The sequence below is a fragment of the Tursiops truncatus genome, chromosome 18 (genome assembly GCF_011762595.2).
Source record: "Tursiops truncatus isolate mTurTru1 chromosome 18, mTurTru1.mat.Y, whole genome shotgun sequence".
Classification (NCBI taxonomy): domain Eukaryota; kingdom Metazoa; phylum Chordata; class Mammalia; order Artiodactyla; family Delphinidae; genus Tursiops; species Tursiops truncatus.
Genome location: NC_047051.1, coordinates 63810114 through 63832011, shown reverse-complemented (window position 1 = coordinate 63832011; position 21898 = coordinate 63810114). Strand labels below are relative to the sequence as shown.

Sequence of the window (21898 nt, the reverse complement as noted above, 5' to 3'; positions counted from 1 at the left end):
AAATTTTGGGCTGGCCAAAAAAATTCCTTCAGTGTTTAAAAATAAGACATTTTTCATTTTCTCCAAGAACTCCATTGAAAAATATTCACCATTTTGTTCCACTACTTTCTGCCTTTTTTCAGGCAACTTCATAATTCCATCTTCCCAAAACTTATTGTCTGTTTGAGGAAAGAACTGTTCCAGGTACCTTTTATAACCTTCCAGGGAACTGAAACTTTTTCCATTACGAGAACTTTGGAAAGACCGAAATAAATGGAAATCCGAAGATCCAATGTCTGGTGAATATGGCAGATGATATGGCAGATGAATCAGAACTTCCCGGCCAAGCTGTAATGGTTTTTGCCTGGTCATCAAAAAAACATGTGGTCTTGCATTATCTTGATGGAAGATTATGCATTTTCTGTTGACTAATTCCAGATGCTTTTCGTCAAGTGCTGCTTTCAGTTGGTCTCATTGGGAGCAGTGTTGCAGCAAAACCAGAAATCAGTAAATGGCCTTAGGCACATACCAGCCAAACAGGCCTGCAAGAGTTAAGCAGTCTTGGTTATTCTTTAGCTGTTACTACTAACACACACTTGTAGCTAGACTTGTCCTTCACAAAGCTAAACAAAGCCAGTTACTCTCTGACTCCATATGAATTATACTCTGCACCTGGCATTCTCCCCCTACACTCCCCTGTAGCATTCTGCATTTCAAAAACAAGGTCATGGCTGATAACTTCAGGGACACCCGACCTGGTTGCTGAGCCACCTGATGCCAGCTTTTGGCCATAAATTTGCAGAAGAAGGAAATCAAGACCGTCATTAGTTTGAGCCTTATCACCTACCCCAGACCATGGAGTCTTAGCCTATAAAACCTTTCCCTATTCCCCAGGAATGGGGGGGCCACAGTTCTTGAGGTGGTAACCTGCTGTGTCCTCTCTTGGCCTGGTAAAGAATAAAAGCTACTTTTTCTTGTTCTGCTAAAATTTCTCTTTGTATTTCTTTTTGGCATTGGTGAACAGAGAGCCAAGATTGTGGCATCAGCCGAACTTGCTGGAATTAATCGTTGGATTTCTGGAAGGAGCTCATAATAGAGGACTCCCTTCCAATCCCACTATATACACAACATCACCTTCTTTGGATGAAGACCACCGGTGCCTTTGGTGTGCTTGGTGGTGGTTCATTTCACCTGCCCCACAATCTCTTCTGTTCCACATTACTGTACAGTATCCACTTTTCATCTCCCGTCACAATTTGTTTTAAAAACGGACCGTTTACATTAGTTTCAGTAGAGAATTACACGTGGAAATATGGTCAAGAAAGTTTTTTGTGCTTAACGTATGTGGAAACCAAACATCAAAGCGATTAACATAACCAGGCTGGTGCAAATGATTTTCAGTGCTTGATTTGGATATTTTGAGTATGTCGTCTATCTCTTGCATGGTATAACGTTGATTGTTCTCAATTAATGTCTTGATTTGATTGTTGTCAACTTAAACTGGTCTACCCAACCGTGGAGCATCATCTAGCAAGAAATCTCCAGCATGAAACTTCACAAACCACTTTTGATACATTCAGTCACAGCACCTTCTCCATACACTGCACAAATGTTTTTCTGCATTTCAATTGCACTTTTAACTTTCTTGAAATAATAAAGCATAATATGCCAAAAATGTTGCTTTTTTCTTCAATCTTCAATATTAAAATGGCTACACAAAAATTCACCAATTTTAAGTTATTTTTTTAAATGCACGCTGATATGACAGCTGTCACAATACAATGTAACAAAATTGTTTTGAATGAAGTTAAAGACAACTAAGCACTACTAGAGCTGACTTACGGAAAAAACTGAAGGAACGTTTTGGCCAACCCATAGATAACCAACAAGGACCTACTGAATAGCACAGGGAAATCTACTCAATATTCTGTGATAACCTATATGAGAAAAGAATCTGAAAAAGAATGAATATATGTATAACTGAATCACTGTGCTGTGCACCCTGAAAGTAATACAGCATTGTAAATCAACTATACTCCAATAAAATTTAAAACAAAACAAAACAAAAAAAGGCACTTTAAAATAGTAGAAAATGTAATTCATAGTGAAAAACCTAAGTCATGAATATCCAGGGACTGAAAAATTATAGCACTGAAATTATCAAAACAAATTACAAGAACTATAAAATGGAACTTGGTACAGTATGAGACTAATACACTTCTCTAGGTCCAAGTCACATCAAATGGACCAAAATAAATAAGAATAGAGAAAACCTAAATAATGTAATTAATAAAACCACTATAATTAAGAATTAAACTCTATACCTTAAATAGCCAATAGTCCATCTTTTTAAATGCCCAAAGACCATTCACAAAAATTACCTATAAACTAGAACTTAAAGTATTATTAAACACTGTTTCTGGGTGGAAATGGTACAGAGAACTTTTTTTATCATAAGGCAATGAAATGAGTAAACTAGAAAACATACAAACATAAAAAAATCCTCTATCCACAGGAAATTTTAAAGATCTCTTTCTCAAATAATTCTTAGGCCAAAGAGAAAATGACAACAAAATTGCAGAATCTATAAATAAAAACCTAACTATGATGAAAGCACTACACACCAGAACCTATGGGATATAGCTAGAACAGTATTCAGAGAAAAGTTCACAGCCTTAAAATATTTATATTAATAAAAAAGAAAGAAAACAAATGTATTCAAGAAGTAAGAAGAAACAACAAAATAAACCAAAGGAAGGAAGGAATGATTAAAGATGAAATGCAGAAAGTGATAAATTATCAAAAAGAATACAAGTAGTAAGTGAATGTGAGAGTTCCTTCTTTGGGGGAGAAAACATAAAACTAACAGTTCATTAGAAGGGAAAATGAGGGCTTCCCTGGTGGCGCAGTGGTTGAGAGTCCGCCTGCCGATGCAGGGGACATGGGTTCGTGCCCCGGTCCGGGAGGATCCCACATGCCGCGGAGCGGCTGGGCCCGTGAGCCATGGCCGCTGAGCCTGCGCGTCCAGAGCCTGTGCTCCGCAACGGGAGAGGCCACAGCAGTGAAAGGCCCGCGTACCGCAAAAACCAAAAAAAAGGGAAAATGAGGAGTAGGGAATGGAGAGAGCATAAATACTATGTAGCCATTAAAAAGAGATATTTAAATGAAAAATCAAGGAACAACTATCATTTGTTCTTAAAAACAAGGAAGGCCACATATGCACAAGTTCTTACTTGATGTACAGAACATGTCAACAGAACAGTCAGCAATTGTGCTGGGGCTCCATCCTGGGGGAGGAGCTGTGTGATGACAGGAGTCGCAGAGTGACTTCTTCATAAATTTTAAAAACCTATTTAAAAAAGTAAAGTTTTTACATAAAAATAGAATCTAAAAAAAAAAGTGGTTTTAATGAACCTAGGGGCAGGACAGGAATAAAGATGCAGATGTAGAGAATGGATTTGAGGATGGGGAAGGGGAGGGGGGAGGGGAAGCTGGGACGAAGTGATAGAGTGGCATGGACATATATACACTACCAAGTGTAAAATAGATAGCTAGTGGGAAGCAGCTGCATGGCACAGGGAGATCAGCTCAGTGCTTTGTGACCACATAGAGGGGTTGCATAGGGAGGGTGGGAGGGAGATGCAAGAGGAAGGGGATGTGGGGATATATGTATACATATAGCTGATTCACTTTGTTATACAGCAGAAAACACAACATTGTAAAGCAATTATACTCCAATAAAGATTAAAAAAGCCAACTCTAATGATGTAGACTCTTAAATATAGTAGAGAAGTTGTGATAAAATATTTTTATACTTTTCATCTTAAAATCACAAGTGTAAATTAGTAACTAGATATTTTAAATTGTATTCACTATTCCAATATGCCAAATTCTCTTAAACATGACAAATGTATGAAATAAAAAATGTACAGATTTTTTTTAAAAAGTAAAGTTTTTGAATTTTGTAGCATTAGGTATATCATTTGTTTAAAAACTGATTATTAAAAATAATACATTTTAATTATTTAGAGTCTCTAAAGCTACTTAAAAGAACTGTGGATGCATTTTTTTATTTTTGGGAGGGAAGGGTTTAATCTATAGCCTTTTAAAAAATCCCATTTTATATTGTAAAACGCTCTATATTCTCAAAGCACTTAGGCATCTGCTATCTCATCTGATCCCTGTAATAAGTGTGAAGAAGCTAAGCAGTGCTGTAATCCCTGCACTGCATACAGGTGAGGACCCTGAGGCTCAGAGACCTTGGGGGACATAAGGCCACATCGCTGCTAAGTGCCTCCTGCAGCCTATTCAAACTGGTCCAGGCTCCTAGGATATTAGGATTTCATAACTTTTGGGTTGTATCTAGTGATTTCATGAGTAGATAAAATGACACCTCTGTTACACACTGGGAACAAAGAAACTTCCAAAAAACCTCAATCATGTCTGCTTCATCACAGAAGAAACTGAATGACAGGCATTCATCCTTTGTTATGGGCTGAGTCCTGTCACCTTCTATTTTATATGTTGAAGTCCTAACCCCCAGTACCTCAGAATGTGACTGTATTTATTTATTTATTTATTTATTTTAACATCTTCATTGGGGTATAATTGCTTTACAGTGGTGTGTTAGTTTCTGCTTTATAACAAAGTGAATCAGTTATACATATACATATGTTCCCATATCTCTTCCCTCTTGCGTCTCCCTCCCTCCCACCCTCCCTATCCCACCCCTCCAGGTGGTCACAAAGCACCGAGCCGATATCCCTGTGCCATGCGGCTGCTTCCCACTAGCTATCTACCTTATGTTTGTTAGTGTATGTATATCCATGCCTCTCTCCGTGACTGTATTTAGAGACAGGATCTTGAAAGAGGTGAATAAGTTAAAGTGAAGTCATATAGGTGGGCCCTAATCTAATATGACTGGTGTCCTTATAGGAAGAGATTAGGACACAGGCACACAGACGGATGACCATGCAAAGACACAGAGAGAAGACAGCACCTCCAAGCCAAGGAGAGAGGCCTCAGAGGAAAACAACCCTACCAACACTTTAACTTCAGACTTCCAACCTCCAGAGCTGTGAGGAAATAAATGTCCATTGTTGAAGTTGCATACTATGTGGTCCTTGTATGGCAGCCCTAGCAAACTAACGCATCGTTCAGCTTTATGTATCTAAAAAGTACTTTCTCTATGATTTCACGGATCATCTAAAAGGGTAAATCAGACTGATTCAGCTTGCCTGCACCAACGTTTTCAGAGAAGCAACTATGGGGTCAAGAAAACGTGGCTTGGAAGCACCTCTCCCCAGATGTTTTCTTTTCAAACGAATGAATTCTGTTTTGTTAGAGTGAAAAGCTTGACTTAGGCTAGTCCTCCCTGTGTTACAGCTCTGAACAGTGCATTGATATCTGATGCTTGCACGTTTAAAAAGTTGACAGTCTGACAGGTTGTTCTCCTAAGAAGACTGAGCATATGCAGAAATAATGTCAAGAGGATATTCAACTAGGATGGGAATCAAGATACGTATTTCCTTATGTCTTTCTGTAGAGGTGACCTGAGCCAGTGGCAGAACTGAAATCCAAGAGTGATGTTCTGCCACCCTGTGAACTTGGCCCGCCTTGGCTACCACATGAAAGAAGCAGCGTTCTCAGGCTTGACACAGAGCAGAGTGCCTAGGGCGGAACTCAGCCTCCCCCACCAATTCACCCCCTGTGCTCCCTGGACCAGTTCTGTGACCTTAGGTGAGCCCTGGACCCAGTCTCCTCATCCATGACCTGGGATAAAAGACCATGATGAGGATTAAGTGTAATCATACATGTGAGAAGAATGTACAATAAATTATAAAGGACTACACAAATGTAACTTAACATTAATCTTGTTAAAGTAGGTGCAGGATTACTAGATCAGGAATCACAGGATTTCTAATTCTATGACCTGTCCCTGCTTTTGTATTTATGTTACAGTTGATTTAAAACATATACTGAAAGAACAGATTTCTAATTGTGTATCTGCTGCAAACTAGCTTAACACTAGTTATATATAGAAGACCACCTTCCTTCTAAGGGGCCTTAGTTTCCTCACCTGTAAAATGAGGATGTTGAACCCTATTATAAGACACTTTTTAAATGAAGACTGACACACAGGTGGGGACATCTCTCTTAGATGTGAAATGCCTAAGGTCAAAAGACCAAAAGGGTTTGGGAGATTCCTGGCCATTTTGTGACTGGGTTATACAGGGAATCTCAAATTATTATCAGGTCTTCAGAAGGAAGGTCTCACTCTAGTAAATGAAAGTGCTGTGTGAATTTCAGGCATAAAAAGATATAGGGCTCCAAGGGCAGCTTCTGTATGTTTGCATACAATATAAGTACTTAGGAAAAGTTCAGAATGCAGACTTCATCATCCCTAAACCTAGATATGAACTCCAACTCTGCCCATTCTTCAGCCAGCTCTGTGACCCTGGACTATTTCCTACTCTGTGAACAGTGGAAGGTACTGCTCTTCATTTCTAAGGAGGAAGAATGAGATGAAACAGTGACAGAGGGAACTTAGGCTACATTTTAGATAAACCTTTCTAAAGAATTACTTAGATACTGGGACATGTTTTCTTTAAGTGATGGATTAAATATTATACAAGTAATTTTATGCAGAAATGCAGAAAAGTATAAATGAGGAAAAATGCACCCATAATTTAATGCCCAGAGATAAAGTTTTGATGGGAAGATATCATATACAGTCGGAAACCTCTTCCCATGTGAGCCACGCATCTCAGTGGGCAAGAACACCAGACCTCCCCTCCCTCCCTCCCTCCTTCCATCAACCCCACTCCCACCTTGTTCCAGAAAGAATTACAGGCAGCTGCATGACAATGGCTAACCCTTAAACCAGACCTCAGTTATCACATCTATAGGAGGTACTACCACCTGACCATTGTTAGAAAGGTACGTGACCCAAATGTTACTCATCAAGCACCTTTCTCATGCCATGTACAGTGCTTAGTGCTTTCACACATCTCATCTCTGAAAATACTTTGTAAACCTTCAAGCACCATTCAGACTACAGTGTTAGGGTTACTGTGAATTCTTGATTTGTCCTGATGACAATTTCATCTTCTAGAAGTTACAGGAAGCATAGGGGGGCAACTGGACCTAATTCTAAACAACAAAGAATTAGGGAGAACGTGACAGTATCATGTAGGAGTTTTCTTTACTCCTAGAAGATGAGAAAATAGAAGTGACCTACACCTTTCCCTGGTAAATCTCCCTAGGCCAGAAATATTCCAGATGTTTTTCCCCTCAAACTTCCTGGATGTTCCTTGACAGCACTCGTATCACAATGTGCTGAGCACCCCTCAGAATGAAACGTAGAGGGTCTGCAAAATGAGTGTTCTGTGCTGTATGGGAATCTGAACCCATGAAGTCGAAACACGTGGAAAGTCCAATCTGAAATCTCTCAGGCACATGTGCACATGCACGTCCTGCACCCCACCCTCACCGCTTCTGCAGGTGCTCAGCAGACCCACCTTCAACTTGCAGTGTGTTGTTAAGACCCAGTCATGAAGCTTTGTCTCTGGAGGCTTATAATTGAAAAGGGCACAGAGTGCTTATCACCAGACACCTGGTAGAGATCGTGTGAAGAGTAAATCCTGGAGACAAACTTTAATCACAACTCCCTGTGGCAGGCTTACCTGTTCTACTGTTTCAATGAGGGCAGCAGCCTCGTCCTTGCCCAGTTGTTGCACCATCTTGTAAAACAGGCCGTCTCTATCTTGCAGCAAATCATATGGCTTATCGTATTCTTCTAGTCTCCCTGAATCCAAAACCTGTTAATCAGCAGGAAAAAAACGCATTGCACACAATGTTTCACAATAAAGCATTATAACTCAGACAATATTTTGTAAAGGAACAGGAGGGGAAGAATAGAAAAAATCTGTTTGGGTGGTAGGCCTGGCTGGTATTTTAATGGTTTGATTAACTTGTTTTACTAGGCAGATAAAGGCCTAACCTGACCTTTTATTACTATAATGTTATAGGAAGGGAAGAAAAATGAGTTTTAGACTATGATTTCTTTAATTTTTATTGGAGTACAGTTGCTTTACAACGTTGTGTTAGCTTCTGCTGCACAGCAAAATGAATCAGCCATACATATAAATATATCCCCTCCCTTTTGGATTCCCCTCCATTTAGGTCACCCCAGTGCATCAAGTAGAGCACTCAGCAGTCTGGCATTTTATATTCTGCCCAGGGCATTTGGGGTGGGTATCATTAGTTAGTGCTTTTAGTTCTCAGACTCTGAGCTTTAACGGCTATTTATACAGATACACAGAGTTGGGAAATTTCTTGATTTAAGAAAATCAAACTCTATCTAAAATCAGGTTGATGTCATACAAACCAGATGGCAGTGACCTGACAGCAATTGTTAAGTTGGTTTGACAGAATCTTAGTATTTGGGAAAAAAGTAAATGCCTCCAGAATTTCTTTAGGGTTGTGAACTAAAAAATTGCCTGTCATATCAGTGAACAAAGGATGTTGCAGCCATCAAGCCACCACACTACAGCTGCCCCGACAATAAGCCCTGAGGGAACTCAGGATAGAACCAGAATGTGTGTGGCCACCCCCAACAGTGCACGCTGAGGAGACTCAGGATGAGAAAAACACAGGATACTGGCCTCAGATAGCTGAGGTGCACATCAAAGGAATTTCAATGAGCCCAGACTTTGCATCTTCCCATGTATAGAAAAGCACTAAATTCATTAACTTGGGATGTCTGGTTTTCTTTGATTAACAGTAATCTTTTAATGTTCTGACTACCTGGTCTTTTGTTGCAAAAACTCTTACGTATACTGGCTCATCCCCTTGCCTCTTCAGAACCATTTCTCAGTGTTATGAGATGCTTTGTCCCTAAGTCCTCACAATGTCCACCACATAAAACGTAACACTCAACTTCCAGGTTGTGCTTTTTTTTTTTCTTTTTCAGTCGACAGGGTCCTGGATTATGTTAGTTACTAAGAGGAGCAGAATCCCTTGTGTGAGAGGTTAAGATGCTTCTTCAACTTGGCTTTGATTGTAGTTTATTATTCTGAGAGTGAAAGGCTGGCAAAAAGAGCTGCTACATAAGCAGCATTAGCAGAATTTCTCTGCACAGAAGAAATCCCTAGAAATCCAATTTTTTCTTGAACTAACACTAAAGAAGCAAGTAAGAAACTGAGCTTCAAATTCTAATGCTCACAGCCTGCACAGTACCCGGGAACAGCCCAATCTGAACTGCCGAGGATCTGAATCTGTTTTCACAAGTTATCTTTCTTTGCTTCTTTTTCTTTCTGTCTTCAGCTGTCTGCTGTTCAGCCCTTTTATGCACATTGATATATCCCTAGTTGAAAATTAAAAGGGAGAGGAAGGAGGTCTTAACTCTGCCTTTCTACTTATTAGTGGCTTTGCATAATGGTTTTAGAGGGAAAAAAAGAATCTGAAACAGTTGGCCCAAATGACATAGCTATAAAGATAGTTCTGATGTTAGGTGGTACTTAGTTCTTCATGTAGAATAACTGTATCTTAAGAGAATAATGCAGCAACTCTAAACAGGACACAGGTTGTTCTTCCATATCTAGTACTGCAGTTAATTCCATCCCATGTCATTTAATTGGAAACATTTATTAAGTCTCCTAAGGGCAGAAAAGTGGTCAAGATAGTGGAGTAGGGGGATGCAGAGTTCACATCTCCCCACAACTAGGGCACCTACCAGACTCGGGGGATGGGAGCAACCCCTGAACAACTGGACTACAAACTCCAGTGCTGGAAGCCTCAGGCCAAACAACCAGTAAGACAGGAACACAGTCCCACCCATCAAAAAAAAAAGATGACCAAAAAATATGTTACAGATGAAGGAGCAGATGAAGGTAAAAACCTACAAGACCAAATAAATGAAGAGGAAATAGGCAACCTACCTGAAAAAGAATTCAGAGTAATGATAGTAAAGATGATCCAAAATCTCAGAAATAGAATGGAGGCACACATTGAGAAAATACAAGAAACATTTAACAAAGACCTAGAAGAACTAAAGAACAAACAGAGATGAACAATACAATAACTGAAATAAAAAATACACTAGAAGGAATCAATAGCAGAATAAGTGAGCTGGAAGACAGAATGGTGGCAATAACTGCTGAGGAGCAGAATAAAGAAAAAAGAATGAAAAGAATTGAAGACCATCTCAGAGACCTCTGGGACAACACTAAACGCACCAACATTCGAATTATAGGGGTCCCAGAAGAAGAAGAGAAAAAGAGAGGGTCTCAGAAAATATTCGAAGAGATTATAGTCAAAAACGTCCCTAACACAGGAAAGGAAATAGCCACCCAGGAATCTCAGAGAGTCACATACGGATAAACCTAGGAGAAACACACCCAGGTGCATATTGATCAAACAAACAAAAATAAAATTCAAAGAAAAAATATTAAAAGCAGCAAGGGAAAAGCAAAAAATAACATACAAGAGAATCCCCATAAGGTTATCAGCTTATTTTTCAGCAGGAACTCTGCAAGCCAGAAGGGAGTGGCAGGATATACTTAAAGTGATGAAAGAGAAAAACCTACAACCAAGATTACTGTACCCAGCAAGGATCTCATTCAGATTTGACCAAGAAATCAAAAGTTTTACAGACAAGCAAAAGCTAAGAGAATTCAGCACCACCAAACGAGCTTTACAACAAATGCTAAAGGAACTCCTCTAGGCGGGAAACATAAGAGAAGAAAAAGACACAGAGAAAAAAAAAACATGAAAAACTAAAATAATTATGAAAATTGCAATAGGAACATACATATTGACAATTACCTTAAATGTAAATGGATTGAATGCCTCAACCAAAAGACACAGACTGGCTGAATGGATACAAAAACAAGGCCCATATATGTGCTGTCTACAAGAGACCCACTTCAGCCCTAGGGGGACACACAGACTGAAAGTGAGGGGATGGAAAAAAATACTCCATGCACATGGAACTCAAAAGAAAGCTGGAGTAGCAACACTCATATCAGATAAAATAGATTTTAAAATAAAGACTGGTACAAGAGACAAGGAAGGACACTACATAATGATCAAGGGATCAATCAAAGAAGAATATGTAACAACTGTAAATATTTATGCACCCAACATGGGAGCACCTCGATACATAAGGGAAATGCTAACAACTATAAAAGGGGAAATCAACAGTAACACAATGATAGTAGATTTAATTGATATAGGACATTCCACCCAAAAGTGGCAGCATACACTTTCTTCTCAAGTGCACATGGAACATTTTCCAGGATAGATGATATCTTGGGTCACAAATCAAGCCTCAGAAAATTTAAGAAAATTGAAATTGTATCAAGCATCTTTTGCGACAACACTATGAGATTAGAAATGAATTACAGGAAAAAAAAACTGTAAAAAAACACAAATACATGGAGGCTGAACAGTGTGGTACCAAAAACCAAGAGATCACTGAAAAAATCAAAGAGAAAAAAAGATACATAGAAACAAATGACAGTGAAAACACAGTGACCCAAAACCTATGGGATGCAGCAAAAGCAGGTCTAAGAGGGAAGTTTATAGCAATTCAGTCTCACATCAAGAAACAAGAAAAATGTGAAATAATCTAACCTTACACGTAAAGCAACTAGAAAAAGAAGAACAAACAAAACCCAAAGTCAGTAGAAGGAAAGAAATCATAAAGATCAGAGCAGAAATAAATGAAAAAGAAATGAAGGAAGCAATAGCAAAGATCAATAAAACTAAGAGCTGGTTCTTTGAGAAGATAAACAAAATTGATAAACCTTTAGCCAGACTCATCAAGAAACAAAGGGAGAGGGCAAATCAATAAAATTGGAAATGAAAAAGGAGAAATTGGAACTGACACCTCAGAAATACAAAGGATCATAAGAGACTACTATGAGCAACTATATGCCAATATAATGGACAACCTAGAAGAAATGAACAAATTCTTGCAAAGGTACAATTTTCCAAGACTGTACCAGGAATAATTAGAAACTATAAACAGACCTATCACAAGTAATGAAACTGTAATTAAAAATCTTCCAACAAACAAAAGTCCAGTACCAGTACCGGATGGCTTCACAGGCAAATTCTATCAAACATTTAGAAAGTGCTAACACCTATCCTGCGCAAACTCTTCCAAAAATTGCAGAGGGAGGAACACCCCCAAATTCGTTCTACAAGGCCACCATCACCCTGATACAAAACCAGACGAAGATATCACAGAAAAAAGAAAATTACAGACCAATATCCCTGATGAACATAGATGCAAAAATCCTCAACAAAATACCAGCAAACAGAATCCAACAACACATTAAAAGGATCATACACGATGATCAAGTGGGATTTGTTCCAGGAATGTAAGGATTAATATATGCAAATCAATTAATGTGCTACACCATATTAACAAATTAAGGAATAAAAAACATGATCTTGACAAATGCAGAAGCTTTTGACAAAATTCAACACCCATTTATATGATAAAAACTCTCCAGAAAATGGGCATAGAGGGAACCTACTTCAACATAATAAAGGCCATATATGACAAACCCACAGTAAACATCATTCTCAATGGTGAAAAACTGAAAGCATTTCCTCTAAGATCAGGAAGAAGACAAGGTTGCCCACTCTCACCACTATTATTCAACATAGTTTTGAAAGTCCTAGCCACGGCAATCAGAGAAGAAAAAGAAATAAAAGCAACAAATTGGAAAAGAAGAAGTAAAACTGTCACTGTTTGCAGATGACATGATACTATACACAGAAAATCCTAAAGATGTCACCAGAAAGATACTAGAACTAATCAGTGAATTTGGTAAGGTTGATGCATACAAAATTAATGCACAGAAATCTCTTGCATTCCTATACAGTAACAACGAAAGATCAGAAAGAGAAATTAAGGAAACAATCCCATTCACCATCGTAACAAAAAGAATAAAATACCTAGGAAGAGACCTACCTAAGGAGGCAAAAGACCTGTACTGAGAAACCTATAAAACACTGATGAAAGAAATCAAACATGACAGAAACAGATGGAGAAATATACCACGTTCTTGGATTGGAAGAATCAGTGTTGTAAAAAATGAGTATACTACCCAAAGCAATCTACAGATTCAGTGCAATCCCTATCAAATTACCAGTGGCATTCTTCACAGAATTAGAACAAAAAATTTTACCCCGAATAGCCAAAGCAATCTTGAGAAAGAAAACCGGAGCTGGAAGAATCAGGCTCCCTGACTTCAGACTATACTACAAAGCTACAGTAATCAAGACATCATGGTACTTGCACAAAAACAAATATAGATCAGTGGTACAGGATTAAAAGCCCAGATATAAACCCATGCACATATGGTCAACTAATTTATGACAAAAGAGGCAAGAGTATACAATGGAGAAAAGACACTTCAATAAGTGGTGCTGGGAAAACTGGACAGCTACATGTAAAAGAATGAAATTAGAACACTACCTAACACCATACACAAAAATAAACTCAAAATGGATTAAAGGACTAAATGTAACACCAGACAGTATAAAACTCTTAGAGGAAAACATATGAAAAACACTCTCTGACATAAAGCACAGCAAGATCTTTTTTGACCCACCTCCTAGAGTAGTGAAAATAAAAACAATTAGGGCGGGCTTCCCTGGTGGCGCAGTGGTTGAGAGCCCGCCTGCCAATGCAGGGGACGCGGGTTCATGCTCCGGTCTGGGAAGATCCCACATGCCGTGGAGCAGCTGGGCCTGTGAGCCATGACCCCTGAGCCTGCGCGTCCAGAGCCTGTGCTTCGCAACAGGAGAGGCCACAACAGTAAGAGGCCCGTATACCACAAAAACAAACAAACAAACAAAAACAAATAGGGCTTCCCTGGTGGCGCAGTGGTTAAGAATTCACCTGTCAATGCAGGGGACACAGGTTCGAGCCCTGGCCTGGGAAGATCTCACATGCCGCAGAGCAGCTAAGCCTGTGTGCCACAATTACTGAGCCTGCACTCTAGAGCTCGCGTGCCACAGCTACTGAGCCTGCGTGCCACAACTACTGAAGCCGGCATGCCTAGAACCCGTGCTCCACAACAAGAGAAGCCACTGCAATGAGAAGCCCGCTCGCCGCAACTAGAGAAAGCCTGCTTGCAGCAAGAAAGACCCAGCGTACCCAGAAGTAATAAAAAAATAAAATTTTTAAAAAAACAAAAACAAATGGGACCTAATTAAACTTAAAAGCTTTTTCACAGCAAAAAAGCATAAGACAAAAAGACAACCCTCAGAATGGGAGAAAATATTTGTAAACGAAGCAACAGGATTAATCTCCTGAATACACAAACAGCTCATGGAGCTCAATAGCAAAAAAACCAAACAACCCAATAAAAAAATGGGCGGAAGACCTAAATAGACATTTCTCCAAGGACATACAGATGGCCAAGGGGCATATTAAAGGATGCTCAACATAACTAATTATTAGAGAAATGCAAATCAAAACTACAATGAGGTATCACCTCACACCAGTCAGAATGGGCATCATCAAAAAATCTATGAATAATAAATGCTGGAGAGGGTGTGGCGCAAAGGGAACCCTCTTGCACTGTTGGTGAGAATGTAGATTGATACAGACGCTGTGGAGAACAGTAGGGAGGTTCCTTAAAAAACTAAAAATAGAACTACCATATGACCCAGCAATCCCACTGCTAGGCATATACCCTGAGAAAACCGTAACTCAAAAGGACACATGTACCCCAGTGCTCACTGCAGCACTATTTACAATAGCCAGGACATGGAGACAACCTAAATGTCCAATGACAGATGAATGGATAAAGAAGATGTGGTACATAGATACAGTGGAATATTACTCAGCCATAAAAAGAAACGAAATTGAGTTATTTGTAATGAGGTGGATGGACCTAGAGTCTGTCATGCAGAGTAAAGTAAGTCAGAAAGAGAAAATCAAATACTGTATGGTAACACATATATATGGAATCTTAAAAAAAAAAAAAGGGTTATGAAGAACCTAGGAGCGGGATGGGAATAAAGACGCAGACCTACTACAGAATGGACTTCAGGATATGCGGGGGGAAAGGGTAAGCTGGGACGAAGTGAGAGAGTGGCATGAACATATATACACTACCATATGTAAAATAGATAGCTAGTGGAAAGCAGCCGCATAGCACAGGGAGATCAGCTCTGTGCTTTGTGACCACCTAGAGGGGTGGGATAGGGAGGGTGGGAGGGAGGGAGACGCAAGAGGGAAGAGATATGGGGATATATGTATATGTATGGCTGATTCACTTTGTTATACAGCAGAAACTAACACACCATTGTAAAGCAATTATACTCCAGTAAAGATGTTTAAAAAAAAATATATAGGCCCAATCCCTGAGAGTATGGTTTGATATTCTGGATTGGGTTTCTGGAATCTGTCATTACTTAAAAAAAAAAACAAAGCTTTCAGAACAATCACTTGCTTTCCACAAAGGAAAGAGGTACAGGCTTCCCTCGGAGATACTGCAGGTTCAGTTCCAGAACACCAGAATGAAGTGAGTATTGCAATAAAGTGAGTCACATGAATTTCCTGATTTACACTATACTGCAGCCTGTCAAGTGTGCAGTAGCATTGTGTGGAAAAAAACAATGTACAGACCTTAATTTAAAAATAATTTATTGCTAAAAAATACTAACCATCATCAGAGTCTTTAGCAAGTCACAGTAGTAACATCAAAGATCACTGATCACAGATCACCATAACAAATGCAGTGATGGTGAAAAAGTTTGAAATACTGTGAGAATTACCAAAATGTGACAAAGACACGGAGTGAGCAGTATTGTTGGAAAAATGGCACTGATAGACTTGCTCTACACAGAGATGTGACAAACCTTCAATATGTAAAAAAAAAAAAATTAGTATCTGTGAAGTGCAATAGAAAAAGGTATGCCTTTATTTCTAAAGCAAGCAAGAAAAAAAAACTGCCTCAAAAATCAGTTAAAAAAAAATCAGAGTTTTGAGAAAGATTTTTTATTGGTGTTTTTGTTGAATTGAAAGCCAACTGATAATCATAAGCTCTAGAACAAAATACAGGGTTTACACCTGTGGTGGATGGAGCACAGAAGACAATTCCCCAGCTCTGAAGCTAGGGGATGCATGTCTCTTGGGTCCTCTGAGGTCTAATCCTGCCATTCCTACCAAAGGAGTCGGCGACCGCAACCAGCTAGGACCAGGATATAAACAAGTGGCCAAGTTTACAACTCCTGGTGGGACCTCCCCGTGTTATCACTGATGAAATCTTGGCCAGGGAGCCCTAAACCGAAGGTCTCCCAACCCAGGAGTGGGAAGGGCAGCTCCACAGTGAAGGACAAGGTCCACCATGAAAAACATCGGTCATCGCAAAGGTGACAGGCTCCAAAGAGAACCCTTGCATTTCCCTTTTCCCTCCGTCTTCCCCATTCACCCAGATGGTCAGTCTCCACACCCAGAAACCAGTATCAACTCCTCTCTCTTCCCTCAGATCCCACGTTCGATCCATCACACAGTCCACTTGCTCCACTCTGTTATCCACCCCAAATCCAACCATCTCACCATTTCCACCGCTAGCACCTTAGTCTAAGCCACCAACAGTCGAGAAAGGGCACAACTGTAAGAGAGAGTGAACACTGCATTTGGAGAAATAAAAGACCATCAATGTGGTTTTAGCTCTAAAGGAAAGAGGGAGAGCTGAGAAGGACAAAACTAGAAAGGTGGGGAGGGACCAGGATGTAAACTGCTTTGTAAAACCATGTTAAAGATTTGTTCAAAGACACTGACCAAGAGAGAAAAATTTGAGGCTATAGAAATTTACCAGAAGATACTGGTAAGTAAAGCATTAAACAAATGGACATATTTTGATAACGGCAACAAAGTTGATTGATTCACATCTATGGACGTTCACACCTGTGGATCAAGTGCTGATGGATAAAACTTAGGACTGAAGAGCTGACACGTCTGCCAGGTTTTGTCCTGCCTCACTGTTTCCCTAAGTGACCATATATTGCAAGGTGACTGCAATACCAAAAGCCAAAAATAAAACTCCAGGGTACATTTAGGAGAAAAGAATTTATTTGAATGGACCCCTAACTGAGCTAGAGATCAAGCCATCTTTCTGCTGCTGCCTCTAAAGCCTGGCAAGGGGCTTGAAACAGGTAGATTTCACAGCATCATTCGTTTATTGTGGAAGGAGGACACTTTTGGGGATAGTCTGAGAAATACAATGCTGCAATGCTGAGAGCTAAGAACAAAGTGATGGTAAAAAGTAGAACTAAAATGTTACTTTTCCAATTAGCATTCATTCATGACCACAAAATAAGAGGGACTTCCCTGATGGCACGCAGTGGTTAAGACTCCATGCTCCCAATGCAGGGGGCCCAGATTCGATCCCTGGTCAGGGAACTAGATCCCACATGCTCTGCATGCCACAACTAAGGAGCCTGCATGCCACAACTAAGGAGTCAGCGAGCCACAACTAAGGAGGCCTCCTGCCGCAACTAAGACCTGGTGCAACCAAATAAATAATTAAAAAAAAAAAACACAGAAAACGAGGGACTAAGGATGCCTGATGCTAAACGTTTCTGGAATTTAAGAGTCACTGTCCTGCAATCTTGGAATGTTACCTGATCCCTCATGAAAGTCTGCAGGAGAGGCCTGCTTCCTACTGTGATGTCCTATTCCAGATGACCAGACACACTGCTTGGAGCCCAGAGCATCCCTTTGGTTGGGGATGCCCCACTCCTGTCGTCTGCCTCCCCAGAGCTCACTCCTGTGCACGTCCAGCTCGGGGGAGTGAGGCTAAAGGCACTGCTTCAGTGCTGACACACTGCTATCTACTCAGTGCCCCCACTGATGATCCCATCTGACAATGCATGTGAAGTAGGATGGGAGGTGACATTCCAGAAACGTCCTAAGAAGTCAAGAGAGATAGTACCATTATCATTAAACATAAGGAAGTTTGGGTATTACTGATTATTACCTGTTTTTTTTATGGACCATCAAACTCACTGGTTAAATAACTTCATCTGTTGCCTCCTATGCATTATATGCAGGCATTCTTTATCTATTTCATTACTAATCAGCATCACTGGATACTGTGGTGTCTCCTGACAGTGGTTATACCATCCATAAGATGAGTGAAATCAGCTCACTGTCACAGGCTACAGGTTAACCTTAAAATACCCTGCATTCCTTGAGATTATATGCAGCCAAAGGTTTTTTCCTTTAAGGGATGATTCCCTTATCATTTTATGAAGCCACACCCTAACATTTATTGAAACTCAGCAGGGAAAGAACAAAGAAAGAAGATGAAAATGAGAGAGAAAAGTAATAGAGGGAGGAAGGAGGAAATATTAAATTACTAAGGAAGAAAAAGCCAATCAAACCTGGAAGGAAGATACTAGACAGATATCCAGAGGCCCAAGCTTTGTGTGCAGAGTCCAGATTTACTGTGTGAGACTTACTAGTTGTTTATATGCAGTATCTCAGCCCCTGATCCACTTTTGTTTCTGTACTCTCATCTGTGATGCAAAGGCTGGGTCTCTGCAAATCTCATGTCAGAAGACCTTTGGCCAGCTGGCCTCTGTTAGGTTTTGTCAGTAGGGGGCACTAGAGGGAGACTGAAGGTGGGAATCAGAGCTAATGGTCTACCTGGTTTCTGCTGCTCCTGCAGCAGCATCTCAGCAGTGGGACCTGACTCCAGCTCTCAGCTTCTATTAGCATATGGAGAACTAGCCTCATTGTGCTCCCTCACAAATATGGCCAGCAACTAGGCAGTGACCTCTCCTTGGAAGTCTGAGCACTGACTCTTTAGAGCCTCTTTTCTGAGTTCTTAGTTCTGGAGATCTGTCCTAGGACACAGTAGCTGCTTTCCTAAAATTATTACCCCAGTGTTTCATTTTTCTAGCCCTCCAATTCCTGTGTAACAAATTTCCTATATTAAATCCTTTCTGTTGAAATACTTTGTTTTTCTCACTAGGCCCTTTCTTCTCATGGACTCCCCTCTGACAGTAACAGCTGAGAAATTCTGCAACATTAGCCAACAACCTCATGGCAGTCTAAATGAAAGGCTAATTTTTTGATTACGGGAATCCAAAAATGCTGAAACAATTGTGACACAGCCAAGATGACCATCTTCTCCCTCTCTGAAATGTGAAGCCATAAGTTGGGTTTGGAATATTTTCATGGTTGGCCATCTTAAAAAAATGACAATTTAATAAACTTTTAACTCATTATGGACCAGAGACGTATGTCTTTTATTTTATACATCATCGACCAGAGACATTTCAATATTCACTTACATAACAAATCGCCAGCCACAGGTGTTAATTTCTGCAAAAATCCCCCAGTAATGTGTTAACATGAAAATATGAAATTACTGGATATATTATTTAATAGCACATTGTGAAAGTATAGTTAAGTACTTGAGTTATTGTCAGGAATGAGAGGAGAAACTAAGAGAAAATTAAATTATTGGGGGTTCCTTCCTATCAAGTTTTACAAGGAAGGATGTGTTGAAAAATTGAACATAAATGGAAACAAGTGAAATTCCACAGGTGAAGGTCTTACCATTATCCTGTCGCTGTCAATAATGGTGGTCAATCTGTTTGTGATGGTTAGCACAGTGCACTGAACAAATTTCTCATGGACTATTTTTGTATTAACTCATCAGTTCTGGAATCAGAAAAGTTGATTTAGTTCAGTATAGACAGGAAAAGTGGACTTAAGACTTTAAAATATCATGATATTTATAATGTTTTTAAAATCAATATTTCAAGACATAATCTTGTTCCTAAAAAAACTAAGTATAAAAAGTCTTAGGGCTTCCCTGGTGGCGCAGTGGTTGAGAGTCTGCCTGCCGATGCAGGGGACACGGGTTCATGCCCCAGTCCGGGAAGATCCCACATGCTGCAGAGCGGCTGGGCCCGTGAGCCATGGCTGCTGAGCCTGCGCGTCCGGAGCCTGTGCTCCACAATGGGAGAGGCCACAACAGTGAGAGGCCCGTGTAACGCGAAAAAAAAAAAAAAAGTCTTAGAAATTTACTATTTTTCATAAAACAATGGAAAATAGTTTTCCCTCAAAATTGCTTGAAACTATCTTGGATAGTTTCTGGATTTAGGAATCTAGCTCTCATAGGATGTCTAGTAACAACATTAACACCATATAACATGCTTTGGTTTTTTCTTTTGTTTTCTGGAATTAATGTTAACAAGAGATATCTTTCGGGCAAAGAGAACACTTAGAAACATTTCTCGGCATCACTAAATGTTTTCCATTTACAACACTTAAATTTTGGATACCAGGTTTCATGGACCTCAGCTCCATACCTTGGGTCCACATTTGATATGGCTTTGTCAATAATCAATATCTGACTTTTCCTGAGAATAGTCCTAGCAAGACACACCAGTTGTCTCTGTCCAGCACTGAAGTTCGATCCTGATTCTGCTAATTCAGTATCCATTTTGCCAGGAACACTTTTGATGGCTTCTTTAAATTATACCTGTGGATACAGAAAGAACATTTTTCCTGAACAAACTGCTACTGAAGCAGACAGTCCTCTTAGACATTAGAGCTTTGAAGTCCTCATGACTTCTTACCTATCTTACATGTACAGCCACGTGATGGGGAGAGCTATTTCCAATTAGCATTCACTGAGAAAGATGTAGAGTCAAGTCAGGACAGGAAAATATCAGTGTACCCCTTCCCTGCCACATGACACCTACCAGAAACCCCACCTAAGGATTAGTTAAGGAAGTTTCTCAAAAAATGAAGCTATTTCTCCCAGTGTGGTTTAAATGGAAAAGTTAAAAGGATTTTATGGTTGAGTCAAGTTTACCAAAGTACATTTTGCATATGGGTTGGTACATTAAAGGGAAACTTTAAAAAATATATATATATATATATATATATATATATATATATATTACAGGAAGTATGGTTCTTTTAGATATAATCTTCTCAGCACTTTACAATTTTGGAAGGTCTAAAAGTTTAAAAAAATACGAATTCAAACAATGGCAAACTGCACCTCATACATTAGTAATCCTGGAGCCTATTCTGGTAATGGTTCTTTCCCAAGTTTAATCTCATAAATACTGGACCAGTTAAGTGCATTTTCTTCAATGTCAAAAATGTCTTGCAGTGAATGAAAATCCATGAAAAACAGGATACAACATAACATCTTATTTCCCCCAGACTATGGGTATAGATGGTGTTTATATTAATGTATCTTCATAAAACTCTAATCATAAGATAAAAAAGAAAAGCAAGCTTTTAACTTCCGAGGTTAATCTGAAAGTACATTGGGTGGTAGGGATCAATTCAACGAATATTTATTTTGGAGAAGTACTACAGAACAAGAACCAAACTCAGGCTATATTTGAAGTTAAAGAACAAAGAGTAAATACATTTCAAATTAAGACACCAACAGATTGATGAGTGATGGCCAATGATCAGGGACACAATTATAGTGTCAAATAACAAAACACCGAGGGTGAGTGGGCAATATTTTCGTGGTATCCTAAATGCTGGAGCACTTCTATGAATGTGATCCCAAACTGTGCTCCTGATGAAGTCCAATCCCAAGAAAGGGGAATTCAGAGTTAGGATTAAATATGGTATTCGTATTTAGTGACTGCATGAAAAGTACAAAAATCTAAAGGGTAAGATTTGTATTGTGGTGCAAGTGGGTTGGTGTTTCTTAAAACTGACATCCTGACTTTGAAGAAATAATTTTACACTTGCCCCTTACTGGGATGGCATCTCATCACTAATCTGGTTTTTTACTTTCCTTCCAGTTGTCCATATTTGCCTCATGAGGAATAAGGGTTGTGAGAAGCAGTGTTTTTCAGAAAATACTGTTTTCTGAGATTCTGTCTTCATTTA

At 39.5% G+C, this 21898-nt stretch overlaps 1 protein-coding gene across 1 annotated transcript in view; it reads right to left on the bottom strand.

The window, feature by feature from the left end:
- The window catches only part of LOC101333221 (ATP-binding cassette sub-family C member 4-like), a 167375-nt gene that overhangs the window by 17835 nt on the left and 127642 nt on the right, over window positions 1–21898 (bottom strand). The window contains exons 21-23 of the mRNA XM_073795048.1: window positions 20341–20513; window positions 19583–19687; window positions 7665–7799 (exon numbers count right to left, since the gene is read on the bottom strand). The gene's annotated coding sequence lies outside the window, so the exon portion shown is untranslated. The remainder of the gene's footprint in view (window positions 1–7664; window positions 7800–19582; window positions 19688–20340; window positions 20514–21898) is intronic.